Below are 11,604 nucleotides of genomic sequence, written 5' to 3'. Positions count from 1 at the left end.
AACTTGCAGGGATCATTGGATTCCCAGATACATGCAGTAATGGAAAATAGATTGGTTTTGGACTGTCTCTTGGCTGTGAAGGAGGCATATGTGTGATTGTTATTTACATACCCTGTAACATGCCCTCCTGGCAGTTCCAATTACTAGTCTGTCCTAGGCCCAACAGTGTACCTTTGACCACTGACCTTTGCAGTGTCAACTCTACCCGGCATCGCCTCCTCTGAGGCCTTCAAAGATCTCTGGCCATGATCTCTTGAATCTATAGTTTAATAAACGGTAGCACACTCAAGAACAGCCAGGTGTAATCTTAAAAGCCTTTATTATTCCTACTCACAACAATGCCCTGACTTGTTGGTTCCCTAGTGAACACCTGGTCTGAAGACCCATGTGTTCACTACCAAACTTCTTACCTCTCTGGGCTATCCATCCACTTGGCTCAGCTACCCAGGTTAGGGAGCCAGGTTAAAGAGAGTGACTGCTGTCTGCAGTGGGCTTATAAAGGGCCCAGGAGGTCACACACACAACCAATCAGCGAGAGAGTTGTCACCCATGGATACATGATTTGGGCATAAAATTGTTTGTAGAGTGAACTGGATGACCTTTATGCTTTTTAAAAATACTTCTGCCTACATCTTGCTTTGCTATAAATTTGGAAAGCTAGAGTTTATATACATAAAGCTCATTTTCCAGGGGAAAAATCCAGATAGATAATAGAGAAGCATCAAAGCATCAACAGTGAATATTCAATGGCAAAGCAAGGCAATGGATTAAGGACCTTAGATAAATAACTTCATTAATAGACAAAAGATACAAGTTGCAAAATGATTCTAAATCTGGGGAAATCTCTTCCAGCTGGCATGCTTCCTAACTACTTCCTGCTAATGCAAGTGCTGAACTGATGTAATTATTTATTTACTTATTTGTTAATTTATTTACTTTGCCAGGGTGGACAGTAGTATTTGGTGGGGATAATATTAGGGAATGTCATCCCGTAGAAATTATTCATAAAGCCACATTTTTAAGAAAATAAGATGAAAGTAAGGTAGGAATGGAAGAATCATGGTGCATAACAGAAAGAAGGCCAATGGAATGGACCGTCAAATGCAGGTAGAGTTGTAACATATACATTTGGACTATCAGAGACTATCTCCAGGGCTTATTTCAAATCCAAAGGGACACCAACTTTTATTCTGGCCAATGGTATTGCATCTTGACATCCTAGTAAGAGAAAGCAATTCACACTTTGCAATGGAATAACCCGGTGCTAAAACTTCATTAGCACATTTGCAACTTACACACTTACAACTTCAGCTGAACTGGTGTGAGTCGATATTTGTGAGGGGAAAGGGAAAGGATCAGTTTTAAACCTAAAACTGACTCTTTACAAAAGAAACAACTTGGCCAGTGCAGGGCTTTTGGTTATATTGAGTTTGCTTTCAGAATAGGAGGAGATTCAGGATCTCTCCCAAGATGTTAAAGGCTTCCTTTTAATGTAAATGCTTTGACTCATTAAATTTAACTGACCACTGACAATTTTAATATTTGGATTCAGTAAAAAATGTATATGAGCACTACTTGTGTTTTACTAAAATAATGGATTTCTAGCACTGAAACTCAAATGAATGCCGTAGAATTACTATCCTTCATAAAACTAACTTCATTCATATATCAAAATTCTATTCAGTAGTTTAGACGTCTTAAGATAGGGGACAGCTAGGTGGTGCAGTGGATAGAGCAGTGGATAGAGCACCAGCCCTGAATTCGGGAAGAGCCAAGTTCAAATCTGGTCTCAGACACTTAACACTTCCTAGCTATGTGACCCTGGGCAAGTCACTTAACCCCAGCCTCAGGAGGAAAAAAAAAAAGTCTTAAGATATCATTAAAATAGGATTATAAACTTTGATATAAATTCATAGTTTAATAGAAATGGGATTTATAATATAAAGCATATTTATAATGTACAACATTATTTTCTCTGATATAATTCTTTTTTCATCAAGCAGTTGATTAATTTCCTGAATTGATTTGGATTTCTCTTGAATTGCTCCCTCTTCCAATGCATGTCAGCCTCTTCTTTTATCACTTACACTCACAAAGAATCCCCTAGGACAGAGACACATATAAGTGACTTGCCTAGGACAATACATAGGACAGAGATAGGATTTGAAGCAGTTGATCTTTGCTTTATATAATAGGTCAGTTCCTAAGTATTGTTTGATGGGTACTAGTTCTGCAATCCCCGATCACTCCAAAGTGGACTGAGAAAATAAGTTGGCGAAACTATAAGGCTGAATAAAGAAAAGATGCACCACCTCAAAGGACTACCAGGTTCAGACAACATTATTTCAATATATAGCCAATGAGGTTGGTTCACTGAGCAAACCTGCATGTCTTAATGTGTTGAAATTTTTCCTTTCAGATTAATACCCACTCTAAACCTTATTGAAGGTAATGAAAGTAATGAGACAAAATAGGAAAATAATTAAAGAATTATTAAATTACATTAAAGTCATTCCACAACCTATGATGGGATAGATATGGAAAGGTTTAGTCACAGGACTCTGACATCATATTTGATAAGCATGTTTTCTATAAGGTCATGGAGCTTTTAGAAGGCATCATCGAGATATGCTGTCTTCCAAAATATGCCTGCTAACCTGGCTAAAGTTCTGTAAACTATAGAGTAGGAGATGCTACTATTTTATTTACATTTATGGGATACAGATTCTACAGCTCTAGCTTTGGGCATGTTTTTACTCTTTCTCATGACATCTTTCTTTCACCAGTTTCAGAGACTCTTAGTAACCACTTTTCTCTGCCTTCTCAGGACTTTCTTTTCATTTTTCATTTTTGTTTTGTCTTTTGTCTTGCATATGAAACCTTCTCTTGTAGAGAGCTGGAACTCTGGAGAAGAATACTTGAAACAAGGTGCTAACTCAGTGGAACTGATAATGGTTCTCTAGTTCACATATATACTTAGTACTTAGTATGATGATGTAATGGTTCTCTAGTTCACACATATTCAGTAGTGTAATGATGTAACTATACTGGGGTATTTAAACTGGAGACAAAGACTCAGGGGAGGAAGACTAGTTGAGACTGGCAGACTGTAAGACTGCTGGAGGAGACTGGGTCAGAACTATGACAGACGCAGACTGTGTAAGAAATAAAGACTTTGGACTCATTCTTGTCCATTCTCATGGTGTCTATCCTGTTGAGACCAAGGACCTTCTGGAAGACCTCCAGAAAACTAGCCGAGATATTACATTCTCTAATAAATCAAAATGTAGATAGTGTTCCCTTTCTCCAATACCTGCTGAGTTGAAGAATCCACCTTTATTTTTAGCCTGTGTTTATGCAATTGATGAGCAAATACCCTATAGGGGACAACTGTTCCTTTGATTATACCTCCTTGGTATGAAAGTGAGCCAGTTTCTCCTATGGTTCAACCATATACTAATTCCTTAAAACTCTGCTTTTAATCCAGTTTAGCTGCATTCTCTCCTTCCTTGCTCACCTCTATTAATGGATTAAGATGGTAGCAAAAAGTAGCAGGTACCCATAGGTGTTAGCCACTCTTCTTTAAAAAACACAAAACTGAAGTGGAAAATCTCAAAGTAAGCTCCTCATCTTTTTAAGCAATTCCAATTGGTTTAGCAGTTGGATGTGAATATTTTAAGCCTATCTAATTCTGACCAACGAGAACATACTCTTAAAGCAACTAGATGGGCCTGAAGTCTAATAGATGTAAATTTAAATCCAACTTCAGGTACTTATTATATGACTCAGAATAAGTGACATATGCCTTAATCCACTACCGAGGGAAATGACAAACCACTCAGAGGTCTTTCCTTAGAAAGATATAGCAGCACAGTCATCAGTTGGATGAAGTAAATCCCCACAGAAGATGGAGGAGCAAGCTTCTCCTTGGGCAGGAGGAAATGATATAAGCTATCACAAGTGAGATGGTGAGATAGTACTCTTCTTGTTCCCTTTTCTCCTCATAGCAAAATTGTAATGAGTGGAATGACAGAAGCTTTTGTTGCATTGTTTTTCCAGTTCAATTCATGTCCAGAGGTTCTCTGATGCAATAGATCTAATTATACTTTCTTTTGCCATTACTAAGTAATTCCTAATTAGTGAACAGATAGTGAGAGCTAGCTCAAACATCAGTAGCAATAATGTCAACATCACTAAACTAGATGATTTACATTGTAGGCTGACATATTCAAATGACAACTGAAAATTAAAAAAAAATTCTCCACCCAAATTTTATATATGGCATGTGCAACTACCTAATTTTGTTTACCTAACTTTTTACTAAAACCAAAGGGAAAAATCACTCTACTTTCCTTTCTAGCTATTTTCATTTAAATGTTGATCCTCTAGGAGGATGAGATTTTGCTAGAAAAATATTTTTAAAAAATTTTAAATATTTTAAAACATTTTTAAAAGATGACCCAAATGAATTAATTTTAAAATTGTCAAAATAATTGCAATTGTAAGAAAAACTTCTGGGACGGGATGTATAAACACACTGAATAGTCAATTGCAAAACCGTGCACAGAGAATAAGTTAAAATAAAATGTCTGCCTTTCAAGACATGTGAAACATTAGGTTAGGTAACACAAGATAGCCTATAATTTACTTAACCAAACTCTTTCTGCTAAATAGAACCTCAATTTGATCCATAAGCTGTCCATGAAGACTTAGTTATCCTCACATTAATTTTAGAAATGACTAAGATTTAGATTATAAAGCTCAAATCTTATGCCTGTATTTTATAAGAAGCTCAGCTATGTTCTAGTATTAAGCTCTGAAATAAAAAATTAATATTGGGGGTGGAGCCCGGACGGAGGAGAGTAGACTGGTCTTTGGCTGAGCTCTTTCTGGTTTTCCTCAGAATCAACACCAGATCAAGTTTCTGAATGAGTTTTAGTGTGATAGAAACCACAAACATTTGGAGTGTAACAAATTTCCAGCAGAAGATATTTTGGGAAAACTTCAGGAAAGATCTTTCAAGTATTAACTTTCCAGGCCTGGAATAAGATATGTAGGGCAAAGGAGTTTGGACCATGGCTAATGATCAAGTAGCCAACAAAACAAAGCTAAGCGTTTTCTTTCAGGGGATAAGATAGATACTTCAATGATATGGGGGGGGTTCTTAATTATTTTTGATGAAATGACCAGAGCTAAGCAGAAAATGTGAAGAATAAGAAGAGAAAGAGGGAAGAAGAAATGTTTACATCACTACATGGGAAGATATGTGTAACTTTTTATTTTTTTAAAGAAACATAGGCATGGATAATTTTCAACATTTCCCCTTGCAAAACTCTGTATTCTAATTTTTTCCCTCCCTTCCCTCTACCTCTTCCCTTAGATGGCAAATAATCCAATATACTTTAAACATATGTAATTGTTCTATACATTTTCCCACACTTCTTGTGCTGCAAAAGAAAATTCAGATAAAAAATAAGAAAAATGCAATCAAAAGACACAAAAGAATGAAATTTTGTTGTGATCCACCTTCGGTTTCCACAGTTGTCTCTCTGGGTACAGATGACTCTTCATGCCAAGAAAATTGGAACTGGCCTGAATCATCTCATTGTTGAAAAAAGTCATGTTCATCAGAATTATACATTAATATTCTTGCTGTGTACAATGTCCCCTTTGTTCTACTCACTGCACTTAGCATCAGTTCATGTAAGTCACTCCAGGCCACTCTGAAATTATCCTGCTTATTGTTTTACAGAACAATAATATTCCCTAACATGCATATGCCATAACTTATTCAGCCTTCTCCAACTGATGGGCTTCCATTCACTTTCTAGTTTCTTGCCACTATAAAAAGGGCTGCCACAAATATTTTTGCATATAGGGGTCAGCTCTGTGGGAAATAGACACAGTAGATATATTGCTAGATCAAAAGTATGCAGTTTGATAGCCTTTTGGTCACAGATCCAAATTCCTCTCCAGAATGGATCAGATCAAAACTTCAACAACAATGTATGAGTGTCCCTGTTTCCCCATATCTCTAACATACATCATCATCTTTTTCTGTCATCTTAAGCCATCATCATCTGGAGGTGGTTAGTGGTACCTCAGAGTTTTCTTAATTTGCATTTCTCTGATTAATAGCGATTTAGAGCACTTTTTCATGTGACTAGGAATGGTTTCCGTTTCTTCACCTGAAAATTGTTTGTTTAAATATTTGACCACTTATTAATGGGAGAATGCTTGAATTCTTATAAATTTTAGAAATGAGTCCTTTATCAGAACCCTTGAATGTAAATCCCCCACCTCAAGTTTGTTGCTTTCCTTCTAATTTTATCTGCATTGGTTTTGTTTGCATAAAATTTTTTAACTTAATATAATCAAAATGATCTATTTTGTATTCAATAATGTACTCCAGTTCTACTTTGGCCGAAAATTCCTTTTCCACAGATCTGAGAGGTAAACTATCTTTTGTTCTTCTAATTTGCTTGTATTATTTATGTCTAAATCTTGAACCCATTTTGACCTTATCTTGGGACTGGGTGTAAGGTGTGGGTCAATGTCTGCGTTCTACCATAATAATTATTGTAAATAGTTCTAGTGTATCCCAATTACAAAAGACTCTTACTGATGGTTTTAAATCGATGCTAGTGATCATTTTAAGGAAGACTCCATTTATTCCTAGATACTCTAGTTTAATAGGAATTTGTGTTAGACTGTTATCAAATGCCTTTTCTGCATCTCTTGAGATAATTATATGATTTGTATTAGTTTGGTTATTGATCGTCACTTATGCTAATAGTTTTTCTGATGTTGAACTAGCCTTGCATTTCTATTATTAAATTCTACTTGGTCATGGTTATTATTCTGGGCGTAACTTGTTGTAATCTTTTTGCTAATATTTTATTTAAGATTTTTGCATCAATATCATTAGAGAAATTTGTCTATAATTTTCTCTGTTTTGATCCTACTTGGTCATTTGTGTCATAAAAGGAATTTGGTAGGACTCCTCCTTTCTCATTTTTTTCCAAATAGTTTGCCTTGTATTTCAATAGTTCTTCAAATGTTTGTTAGAAGTCACATGTAAAACCATCTTGCTCTATTAATTTTTTTAGGGAGTTGATTAATAGCTTGCTCAATTTCTTTTTTCTAACATGGGACTATTTAAGTAATTTATTTCTTCTTCTTTTAATCTGGGCACTCATATACTGTAAGTATTCCTCAATTCCAATTAGATTATCAGATTTATTGTCATATAGTTGGGCAACATCTCTAATCTCCTCCTCATTGGTGGAAACTTCTCCCTTTTCATTTCTGATACTATCAATTTGATTTTCTTTCCTTTTTCTAATCAAATTAACTAAAGGTTAATTTATTGTGTTCTGTTTTTCATTATTCATTTTTAATTCAATAGTTTTCTTAACTGCAATTTTATTAATCTCCTTTTATTTTCAGAATTTGATATTTGGTATTATTTGGGGGTTTTTAAATTGTTTTTTTCCTAGGTTTTTTAATTGTACGTCAAATTCATTGATTCTTCTCTTTACTATATTTCACTCACTCATTGTGTAGGATTAGATTATTTGGTTTCTAATGAATTTATGATTTATTTTCCCCTGGCCTTTTATTGCATCATGATCAGAAAAAGATGCACTTAGTATTTCTGCCTTTCTGCATTTGATTTTATCATTTTGTACCCTAATCCATGCTCAATTTTCGTATAGATTTCATGTGCTGCTGAGTATTTTCCTTTCTGTCTCCATTCAGTTTTCTTCAAAGTTCTATCATACCTAAGTTTTCTATAATTCTATTTACCCCATTAATTTTTTTAAATTTATTTTATGGTTCTATTAAATTCTGAAGAACAAATTTGAGATCCTCCACTAGTATAGTTTTGTTGTCTAATTCATCTTGTAACACTCTTAACATCTCTAGGAATATAGATGTCACAACACTTGGTGAATATATGTTTAATATTATTTCATTATCTATGGTACCCTTTAGCAAGATGTAACATCTTCATACAGCATTGAAGTGTACAGCGATCTTCTGGTTCTATTCATTTCACTCAACATCAGTTGATGTACGTCTCTCCAAGCCTCTCTGTATTCCTCCTGCTGGTCATTTCTTACAGAGCAATAATATTCCATAACCTTCATATACCACAATTTACCCAACCATTCTCCAATTGATGGACATCCATTCATCTTCCAGTTTCTAGCCACTACGAAAAGAGCTGTCACAAATATTTTGGCACATACAGGTCCCTTTCCCCTCTTTACTATTTGTTTGGGATATAAGCCCAATAGCAGCAATGCTGGATCAAAGGGTATACACAGTTTGATAATTTTTTGGGCATAGTTCCAAATTGCTCTCCAGAATGGTTGGATTCTTTCACAACTCCACCAACAATGTATTAGTGTCCCAGTTTCCTACATCCCCTCCAACATTCATCATTATTTGTTCCTGTCATCTTAGCCAATCTGACAGGTGTGTAGTGGTATCTCAGAATTGTCTTAATTTGCATTTCTCTGATCAGTAGTGATTTGGAACACTCTTTCATATGAGTGGATATAATTTAAATTTCATTATCTGAGAATTGTCTGTTCATATCCTTTGACAGCTTATCAATTGGAGAATGGTTTGATTTCTTATAAATTAGGGTCAGTACTCTATATATTTTGGAAATGAGACCTTTATCAGAACCTTTAACTGTAAAAATGTTTTCCCAATATGTTACTTCCCTTCTAATCTTGTTTGCATTAATTAGTATGGTTTGTACAGAAACTTTTTAGTTTGATGTAGTCAAAATCTTCTATTTTGTGATCAATAATGATCTCCAGTTCTCATCTGGTCATAAATTCCTTCCTCCTCCACAGGTCTGAGAGGTAGACTATTGTCTGTTCCTCTAATCTATTTATGATCTCATTCTTTATGCCTAAATCATGGTCCCATTTTGATCTTGTCTTGGTATATGGTGTTTAGTGTTGAGCCCTATCTAATTTCTGCCATACTAATTTACAGTTTTCCCAACAGTTTTTTTCAAATAATGAATTTTTATCCCTAATGTTGGGTATCTTTGGGTTTGTCAAAGACTAGATTGCTATAGATGTACCCTTTTTTATCCTTTGTACCTAATCTGTTCCACTGATCGACCGGTGTATTTCTTTGCCAATACCAAATGGTTTTGGTGACTGCTGCTATATAATATAGCTTTAGATCATGTATATCTAAACCACCTTCATCTGACTTTTTTTTCATTCGTTCCCTTGCAATTCTCGACCATATGAATTTTGTTGTTATTTTTCTTCCATATGAATTTTGTTGTTATTTTTTCTAGGTCATTGAAATAGTTTCTTGGGAGTCTGATTGGTATAGTCTAAATAACTAGATTAGTTTGGGGAGTATTGTCATCTTTATTATATTCGCTCGGCTTATCCAAGAGCACTGAATGTCTTTCCAATTATTTAAATCTGACTTTATTTTTGTGGCAAGTGTTTTGTAATTTTGCTCATATCATTCCTGACTTTTCTTTGGTAGATGGATTCCCAAATATTTTATGCTCTCAACATTTGTTTGGAATGGAATTTCTTTGTATCTCTTGCTGTTGCATTTTGTTGGTGATATATAAAAATGCTGAGGATTTATGTGGATTTATTTTGTATCCTACAACTTTGCTCAAATTCTGAATTATTTCTAATAGCTTTTTAGCAGAGTCTTTGGGGTTCTCTAAGTATACCATCATGTCATCTGCAAAGAGTGATAGTTTGATTTCCTCATTGCCTACTCTAATTCCTTGAATCTCTTTCTCGGCTCTTATTGCCAAGGCTAGCGTTTCTAGTAGTATTTTGAATAGTAATGGTGATAGTGGGCAACCTTGTTTCACTCCTGATCTTACTGGGATAGGTTCCATTTTATCGCCATTACATATTATGCTTACTGACGATCTTAAATATATGCTCCTGATTATTCTAAGGAATAGTCCATTTATTCCTATACTCTCAAGCGTTTTTAGTAGGAATGAATGTTGGATTTGGTCAATTATACTAATAGTTTTCATAATACTAAACCAGCCCTGCGTTCCTGGTGTAAATCTTACTTGGTCATAGTGTATTATCCTGGGGATGATTTTCTGTATTCTTTTTGCTAATATCTTATGTAAGATTTTATCATCAATATTCACTAAGGAAATTGGTCTATAGTTTTCTTTCTCAGTTTTTGATCTACTTGGTTTAGGTATCAATATCATGTCTGTGTCATAACAGGAGTTTGGTAGGACTCCTTCATCCCCTATGTTTTCAAATAGTTTATATAGCATTGGGGCTAATTATTCTTTCAATGTTTGGTAGAATTCACATGTAAATCCATCTGGTCCTGGGGATTTTTTCCTGGGGAGTTGATTAATAGCTTGTTCTATTTTTGTTTCCTGAAATAGGACCATTTAAGCAATTTATCTCCTCCTCTGTTAATCTAGGAAGCCTATGTTTTTGGAGGAAGTCATCCATTTCACGTAAGTTATCAAATTTATTGGCATAAAGTTGGACAAAGTAATTCCTTATTATTTCTCTAATTTCCTCTTCCTTGGTGGAAAGATCCCCCTTTTCATTTGTAAGACTAACAATTTGATTTTCCTCTTTCCTTTGTCTGATCAGATTTACCAAAAGTTTATCTATTTTATTGGCTTTTTCATAAAACCAACTCTTAGTTTTATTTATTAATTCAATAGTTTTTTTTTTTTTTTTACTTTCAATATTATGTATTTCTCCTTTTAATTTTTGTATTTCAAATTTGATTTTTGGTTCGGAGTTTTTAATTTAGTCTTTTTCTAGCTTTTTAAGTTGCAGGCCCAATTCATTAATCTTCTCTTTCTCTATTTTGTTCAAATAAGCCTCTAAAGATATAAAATTTTCCCTTATTACCGCTTACCTGCATGCCACAGATTTTGATATGATGTCTCATCATTGTCATTATCTTGGGTGAAATTATTAATTGTTTGGGATATAATCCCAGTAGTAGCACTGCTGGGTCAAAGGGTATGCACAGTTTGATAACTTTTTGGGCATAATTCCAGATTGCTCTCCAGAATGGCTGGATTCTTTCGCAACTCCACCAGCAATGTATTAGTGTCCCAATTTCCCCACATCCCCTCCAACATTTATCATTATTTGTTCCTGTCATCTTAGCCAATCTGACAGGTGTGTAGTGGTATCTCAGAGTGGTCTTAATTAGCATTTCTCTGATCAGTAGTGATTTGGAACACTCTTTCATGTGAGTGGATATAGTTTCAATTTCTCCCTCTGAGAATTGTCTGTTCATATCCTTTGACCATTTATCAATTGGAGAATGGTTCGGTTGCTTATAAATTATGGTCAGTTCTCTATATATTTTGGAAATGAGACCTTTGTCAGAACCTTTGTTTTTAAAAATATTCTCCCAATTTGTTACTTCCCTTCTAATCTTGTTTGCATTAGTATTATTTGTACAGAAACTTTTTAGTTTGATGTAATCAAAATCTTCTATTTTGTGATCAATAATGATCTCTAGTTCTCCTCTGGTCATAAATTCCTTCCTCCTCCACAAGTCTGAGAGGTAGATTATCCTCTGTTCCTC

The sequence above is a fragment of the Sminthopsis crassicaudata genome, chromosome 5 (genome assembly GCF_048593235.1).
Source record: "Sminthopsis crassicaudata isolate SCR6 chromosome 5, ASM4859323v1, whole genome shotgun sequence".
NCBI classification, from domain to species: Eukaryota; Metazoa; Chordata; class Mammalia; order Dasyuromorphia; family Dasyuridae; genus Sminthopsis; species Sminthopsis crassicaudata.
This window is presented reverse-complemented; position numbering follows the sequence as displayed.